The sequence below is a fragment of the Capra hircus genome, chromosome 9, assembly GCF_001704415.2.
Source record: "Capra hircus breed San Clemente chromosome 9, ASM170441v1, whole genome shotgun sequence".
Classification (NCBI taxonomy): domain Eukaryota; kingdom Metazoa; phylum Chordata; class Mammalia; order Artiodactyla; family Bovidae; genus Capra; species Capra hircus.
The window spans coordinates 11,722,741-11,728,534 of NC_030816.1; the positions used below are offsets into that span (position 1 = coordinate 11,722,741).

At 34.4% G+C, this 5,794-nt stretch overlaps 1 non-coding gene across 1 annotated transcript; it reads left to right on the forward strand.

The window, feature by feature from the left end:
• Positions 4,772 to 4,843, forward strand: TRNAW-CCA. Its single transcript has one exon. It is a non-coding gene; the product is annotated as a tRNA-Trp (tRNA).

Below are 5,794 nucleotides of genomic sequence, written 5' to 3' on the forward strand. Positions count from 1 at the left end.
TCAACTATGAAAGTGCATGTTTAATTTCAAAATACTTACTAAATTTTCCTTTCATCACAAAGGCCATAGTGATATCACTGACCAAATGACAACTACAGGATGGACAAAATCTGTTGTGGAGTCAGCAGCATCAACCAAAATTTATTATTTTAGTTAGACTTTGCCCCACAGGAAAAATTTGCACAGGCAACCACAAATGGTGTGTCTACATATCACTCTGTGAAGCATGAGTTTTCATTTAGATCAAACTGAATCGTGTAAGTTAATGTTGCTCATTTTCAATTCCAAGATTTTATGCATGTATGAAATAGAAAGTGATAGCAGAAAATGCTGCGGTTCCATTAGTAGCAGAGTTTCTCAAGTTTGAAGGATGTCAGTTTTGTATCAGAGATGCCTCAAATTGAAAATGAGTTAATCCCAATAGCTGTTCTTTTTTTCTCACGTGGTTGCTGGAATCACAGTGAAACTTTTGGAATGTATTCTCTCGAAGGTGAAGCATCTGATATAATTGGGAATGTTAAAGTGTAAGGGTGAAGTTACAGACTTGTTTTTATGGTGATACTATGAGCAGAAAATTTTGTGGAGCACATCACCATGGTGACAACGTTTTCACTAAATTAAGAAATCTATGGAAGAGAAATATTTTTGGAATTGCTTGTGGTACATACATAATTTATAAATTCATCCAAACAAGCGGTAATATTCTACCAGCTGAATTAGAAGCTACAGTAGTCAAAATCTACAAATATTTTTATATGTACATAATTGGAATAACTAAACTTTTGTAATAAAACTAATACTGAATTAGAAAATCTTCAGCATGGGAATGTACTCTTTCTTTGCAACATCTCATCAGTAAGATTTCAGGAATGTTTGAGCCTTTGAACAACTACTTCATAAATCATCCTTAATGTCCAACAAAGATATTGATATTTTTGTAAATTATTTCTCTAAGTTTTGATTGCATTTTGTTCAAAGTCAGCTGGAATTTTTTTTAAACAAAGTATTCAACAAATGGTGTGGCAAGAACAGCAACCTCAGGTTGAAGCTTTTAGCAAACTGAAATTGTTGAAGACAGTATCTTGAAAACAGGAAGACATTTATCTCTACAAAAGCAATGAAGAGATGAATAAATCAAAGAATGAGATTACAGACAGCATAAAATTAGTTTTGAAATTACATAACAGCTTTGGAACATCTGACTTGTGGGAAAAATTAGTTGATAGATCTCCTATTTGTAATTGAATAAATTTATGTCCTGTATTGAAATAAAAGAAAATTGAGAAAGCCTACAATTCTGTAGCATTTAAGTTTGGTAAACTTTCAAGAAACTCATAAACAGAGACGAGTTATTTGACAAATGTTGTCTTATAAAAACATTTGTTGAAGGACACTACTTTAAATGGAAGAAAAAAGGCAGTGTTCGTGAAAATATTTGGGCTGAAATATTTACTGGTTTCAGTATTAATAAATTGGAATTGAGAAAATATTTTACCAAACAGAATTTTTTTAGAGATTGCCACCTTACTTAGCACATTTAGAGAAAATATTTTCTTACCTCTTTTCTACAAAGGAATCCTTAAATAAGCTGTCGATGATCTCAACTTTTTAAACATAGAATTCTAATTCAAAAATATTGCAGACAATTTTATGGTAAAAAATAAAAATAATAAGTCCATACCTTACAAACTGTATTCTTTGGTTATGGACATGAACTCAGAGAGATTTAGATTATCAGCTGATTAAAATATGTAAATATGTGCCAAGAATGTTTTTTTCTTAATAGCTTATAGAATCAATATGGATCTTTTAAGTTTCTTTCTAATATATATGAAAATATATATTAGCTTTATCTTTAAGAAAAAACTCAGGTTTTGAAAGTAATTTTTGAATAGAATTGCTTTGTAGGCCCATGAAGAGAATATAATAAGATTTTAGGCAGTGAATAATATTTTTGAACAATAGATAAACTTTCCAAAATGATACAAACAATTATTTTAGTACTTCTTTTGCTCTCAAATGCCTCCCATAAATATTATGGGCATCGAGGTTAGTTTCTGAAGACTGAGAAAAAGCTATAACTTTTCTGCTTAGAGATGTTGTTACTTCATGCATCTAACATTCATATTAATCTCTATTCAAGGAATATTGTGACCATGGTAGAATTTCTAAAGCTAGAAGAATTTCTAAAGAAGTAATCGTGTTAAGCCAGGCTTTAGCCCATGAGAAATTCAGTGATTTCAACATTCGAATAGAGGAACAGTCTTCATACAAATTAAGACAGTTATATATTGTTGGATGAAATGTATGAAGTGATATTTCTTTACTTCCTGTTTTTTTTTTAATATATATAAGAACAAGTCATCAGTGCCCCAGCTGCTGCTTTTCTATGACTGCAGTATAGTTCTGAAATTATGGTCCTGGCAGTGACATAGTAGTGAGTACAGTGGTGATGAATCAAAGTCTGAGGTTTCTTCCTACTGTATAAGATTACAAATCACTTCATAGGATTGAAAGACTGTTTATTCCTTGGTGGGCTTGTGGGGTTCCCAGTAGAAGACAACCTTTTCATTTATACACTATTTGCAATAATTGAAATGATAAGTTAATCCTTATTTCATATTTTAAAGTTGAGAGGGAGGCAAGCTTATTTTATACAGTAAAGAGCAAGCACAGGCTTTGATATCTGAATTTAGGACTTGGATGAGGCAAACAGCCCTTCCCTGTTCCTGGTAGGATAAAATAGGACATTTTCTAGGTTATTGGTATTAGCTGACAAAATCTTCCCATGCCAAGAGTAAATATGTCATAATTGTACTGTATCATTGAGTCAAAGAAGTGGATGTACCCCAGAGCTTCAGTTTTTCCCAGACTTGACTCAACCATGGGTCATGAATGACACACATATCTACCATGAGAAAAAGCTTTCTGGGTCTGTGAAAAGGAGAACATTGCAATCAGTCATATTTCCACTTAAAATACCCATGTCACTCTTCTCTGATTTTTTTTTTTACTCATAATCAAAATAATATAAAACAACATATTGAAGCACTTGTACATGTTCAGTTCAGTTCAGTCGCTCAGTCGTGTCCGACTCTTTGCGACCCCATGAATTGCAGCACGCCAGGCCTCCCTGTCCATCACCAAATCTCGGAGTTCACCCAAACTCATGTCCATTGAGTCAGTGATGCCATCCAGTCATCTCATCCTCTGTTGTTCCCGTCTCCTCCTGCCCCCAATCCCTCCCAGCATCAGGGTCTTTTCCAATGAGTCAACTCTTCGCATGAGGCGGCCAAAGTATTGGAGTTTCAGCTTTAGTATCAGTCCTTCCAAAGAACACCCAGGACTGATCTCCTTTAGGATGGACTGGTTGGACCTCCTTGCAGTCCAAGGGACTCTCAAGAGTCTTCCCTGGAATAAAAATCTGACAATGATGGCTCCTGAGATTATAAATTAAAATAATAATGACAGTGATAAATAACAGCAATAATAATAATGGTAACACTGATGTATAGCAGGCACCATGCTCAGTATTTTACATATTTAATTTTCCCAACTGATTCTTTAAGATAAATCCTATAATTATCCCAATTTTAAGGATAAGAAACTAAGGCACAGAGAGGTTAAGTCATTTGCTCAAGGCCACATAGCTACTAAGTGAGAGAACAAGGAATTGAATCAAGCTGCCTGGACCCAAAGGTCATACTCATAACCATAGGCTATATAGCCTTGCATTACATCAGGTTTGCATCCCTGGAAGGAACCTTACTTCAAAGTGGTGAGCTCTCATTTTATATTCTAATTTTTTTTAAGTTTCCTTTTATTTTCTATTTTTTCCCAAAAGTTTAATGAGAAACATGAGTAATTAAAAACAAAAAAAGATAACAGTCATTACAGTTATAAGTTTTTTGCCTTGTCTCTCCAGCCACATTTCAGTTTTCTTGAGAGCAGCAGATATACATCCTTACATCTTCCAATGTGGTGATATAGAAGATAAAAAAAATACCTCAGACCTCAAGGAGTATACATATATTAAGTATATATATTCACAATGGTATAACTCAGTGTGATAAACTATAGTCTTACTATAAAAAGACTATTTTAGCTTTTGTGGACAAAAGGAATTGGGTATATAGTTAGTTTCACTAGAATGTTATCATTGCTATTCCATTGTACATGAGATAGTGTTCCCAGTTTTTTGTGTTCTTCTTGTTTTGTGTTTGTGCCTGTATATAATAATTTATTTTGTTTCTTTTTCATTCTCTATTTTCTGTCAGATTTTTTGATGTTTTTGTACTTTCATAAAATTGAAGTTTCCCATATTTTCTATGTCCTAGATCAAACAAAAAGTCCCTAATTTTTTAAAAGATGGAAAAATTGAGCACAAAACTCTCTGAACCTGGACATTTTTCTGAAGTTAACAAGTACACAGCTGTACAAAGTGCCTTGTTACACCTTTTGAATATCTCCCATATTCATCCACTCCATATTTACAGAGTTTAGAGAGTTTATTAAGGTGTTAGCTTATAGCTCTGCTGGGTTATAGATGAATACAGTGAATAAGACAAAGCTCTGAAAATTACAAAGCTTAGTGTAAATTACGAAGCTTAGTGTAAATTCAGTTTTCACTATGGTCCCTTTTTGATTTCTAAAATTATTTGAGTTGTTTTGAATTTCTAAACTAGAATTTAAACAAAATTTTGCTCATTTTATTTACTTTTCCTTAAGAATCAGTTATCAGACTCATTTATTTATTCTTTCTTTCCCCACCTCCCTGGTGGCTCAGGGGTTAAAGCGTCTGCCTCCAATGCAGGAGACCCAGGTTCGAACCCTGGGTTGGGAAGATCCCCTGGAGAAGGAAATGGCAACCCACTCCAGTACTCTTGCCTGGAGCATCCCATGGAGGGAGGAGCCTGGTAGGCTATAGTCCATGGGGTTGCAAAGAGTCGGACACGACTGAGCGACTTCACTTTCTTTTTCTACTTTCTTAGTAATTGAGATTCCAAATATTTTCTCTGAAAACAGATTAAAATTTTTAAAAAGGTTTTGGCTGAATGCTTAGTTGTGCCTTTTTAAACAGCCCAATCCTATAAACTTACACTATTATTTTTGAATACAATTTTGGTTGCATCCTATATAGCTTGATATTAGTATCCTTGCTGCTGCTGCTGCTGCTAAGTCGCTTCAGTCGTGTCCGACTCTGTGCGACCCCATAGACAGCAGCCCGCCAGGCTCCCCCGTCCCTGGGATTCTCCAGGCAAGAACACTGGAGTGGGTTGCCATTTCCTTCTCCAATGCATGAAAGTGAAAAGTGAAAGCGAAGTCACTCAAGTCGTGCCCGACTCTTAGCGACCCCATGGACTGCAGCCCACCAGGCTTCCCCATCCATGAGATTTTCCAGGCAAGAGTACTGGAGTGGGGTGCCATTGCCTTCTCCGATTAATATCCTTATTTTGACTGAAATTAGATTGCATTTATATTTTTTTGCTTATTGTTCCAGTTGTTTGAAAAACATTCAAGTGCGTATCAAGATAATAGAATATTTATGTTTATGAATTTGCTATTAAGTTTGGATATGTTTACCATGGTGGGGTGTTAAATAAAAGCTTCTATTATTGTAAATTTGCTGAGAATTTTCAATATGTTTCATGACTGTATGCTAATGGTATATTTGTTCATAGAAGCCAATGTTTTCTACTTTCTATTTTATTAGCATTTTGTTAATCAAATTCCCTATGTCATTTTTTTAATCACTTTTACCCAGACTCATAGATAACAATATTAACTTATAGCA